This window comes from Penaeus japonicus, unplaced genomic scaffold (genome assembly GCF_977035675.1).
Source record: "Penaeus japonicus unplaced genomic scaffold, GWHDUDI00000001_assembly GWHDUDI00000030, whole genome shotgun sequence".
Taxonomy (NCBI): domain Eukaryota; kingdom Metazoa; phylum Arthropoda; class Malacostraca; order Decapoda; family Penaeidae; genus Penaeus; species Penaeus japonicus.
The window spans coordinates 31,317,335-31,319,834 of NW_028234432.1; the positions used below are offsets into that span (position 1 = coordinate 31,317,335).

The following is a 2,500-nucleotide window of genomic DNA, read 5'->3' on the forward strand; positions in this document are numbered from 1 at the left end:
CAATGGGATCAAAGACATATCTGTTTAGTTCTCTGTTAAAAAAGAAAGAAAGAAAGAAGGAAAGAAAGAAAAGAAAGAGGAATTAACCTATCAATTGACAAAGTTCTGATGATTCTCAGTCTTTGTGATACATGATGTTGAGTGTAGTCGTCTATGGGGTAAATGTTGACCAAAGTTTATGTGAGAATATATAAATTCCAACACAAGATATGTATTTTTGGGAGTTTTAGTAAATGACAATGTTACTTTTATAGTAAATAGTGTACAGAATCAATATGTCAATGAAATATAAGTAATTTTTCAATTACAACATTACTTGCATAAACTGGAAATAAAAAAGTTATTTGATATGAACACAGAAAGATCACAGTAGCTCTTTTTGACCTTCATCCTGTACTGTAAAACAGTTTACTGATGTGTTATTGTTTTACCTTATGTACACTTGTTTGGAAAAGAGCTTTCAATCAGAAAAAAAAACAATTTAAAGATGTTCAGTTCATCTACAGACAACAACCAATAAGGACTACCCTTAGATAAACAGGCTAACATAACGGTTTCAAGTTACTTATAGTTTTAACTACGTGAAGCTGAACTTTTCAACCCTATTCAAAGCCAATTGGGTAAATTTTCCAAAGTGCTGCATTACTAAATAGCACAAAAGTGGTATCGATGGTTTCCTCTCACTCTGTACTATTCATATATAGTCAACTTTACCTGCAATTCCATCCTTATGCCCCCACAATCCGGGTCCCGATAGAAGGGGAGGGCATGAAGTAGATCAGGGAAATTGCAGGGTAAAATATGAATTCTGGGCATATTTCATATGCAAAATCTTAACATAATTAACTACCTAACTTTGCCTAGTCTTCAAGTTAGCCCTAGTCCCCCCATATTCAGGGCACTTCATGCTACTTATGTAGATGATGATGTCATGACCACGAAGAACCCTCACACTGTGCCATGCTGACAGCAACTGAGACTTTGTCTAATATATTCCTCAGGATAGGAAACTAGGACTGATAATGATGTGACCACTCAATGGAAAGTACATTATAATTATACTGTAAATAAAGGGGAATATTGCACCATCTATTGAGAGAAGATAACTGCGCATGCAGGTAATTTATTTGGGGTTTCCAGTCCACAGCTTGTCACTAGCTGTAAATACATAAACACAACCATGTTTGAATTTTAGGGCGAGGATGGTGGTTATCAAGATATTTTGCACAAGGTATATTGCACAAAGTGCCCTGAATAGGGGGGGTCCAAGGGGGGCAAAGCCCCTATTGGTTAGGGCGAACTTAAAAACTAGGCAAAGTCAGGTAGGTATTTTGCAAACGAAATATGCCCAAAATTCACATTTTCCCTGCAATTCTCTGATCTACTTCATGCCTTCCCCTCCAATCGGGACCCAGAATGTGGGGTGCAGGGGTGGAATCCCACATTATAATCACTATCTATGAATAGTAGAAGTTGAAAGGAATCCAACGATAACACATTTGAGGTATTTAGTAACGCGGCACTATTTGGAAAATTTATCAGCCGTTATATTTTGAAGACATATGTGGTTCCAATAGGGGATATAGATTTGTGATGCAGGACATACATTGATGATGGATTTAGAAGGTTTATAAAAAAAACAAAAAAAAAAACAGTCTCAGCAGCCACCTCTTTGTGCTGTACACGGAATGCCACACAGGTGTATAAATTATAAAAGCAAGCACATTTTTTGCATTTCCATTTTACAACACAGAAATATAACAATTTATCTGGCTTGTGGCTTCCCCTGCCCAAAAAGTACAATATCGGATTTATTTGAATCACGGCTAAACAAACCAGATATCGTACATTTTGTATGTGAAAGCCTTATAGTCATAATTGAAAAATTCACTGTAATTTCATGGAACTGACTCTTCACTTGAATCATAATCATTCTGATGAACCTTTCATTAAAACATATCAATTACATCTTGTGCAATGTGAAGTTACTCACGTTCTGTCATGCTTTTTTCTATATTTGTCTCAATGAGCACTGTTTTAAGGATAAACATCCAGATATTTGCAATAGGCCTCGGCAAGGAGTCACTAACATGTACCTCAGACTTGTCATTACACTGTATTTGTATACTATTATGTAGAGTAATACTGTTGCATTAGATGATTTTATTTAGTCAATTTACATGAAAGCTAGTGAGATAAACCAATAATACAAACGAAAATCGCATGCAACAATCAAACGGAACACTATACACTTCCAAAAAGATTACCTTTCCTTTCACTGTGATAAAGTCTACCTAAAGTCTGATCATTATCAAACTAATTTATAATATTAGCTGTATAGATATGATCGTAAAATAAGTCTTCCATGAGAAAAAGTCTGATCATAGGAGATTAGATTGAGGCTAGAGCACACACAACACACAAACTACAACTACACAATCACCAAATACAGGGAGACACAATAATAAGAAAGACTAAGAGACAAACTACACGAGTCGAG

At 35.5% G+C, this 2,500-nt stretch overlaps 1 protein-coding gene across 5 annotated transcripts in view; it reads right to left on the minus strand.

The window, feature by feature from the left end:
• The window catches only part of LOC122268103 (uncharacterized), a 20,239-nt gene that overhangs the window by 17,227 nt on the left and 512 nt on the right, over nt 1-2,500 (minus strand). The gene's annotated exons all lie outside the window — the stretch shown is intronic.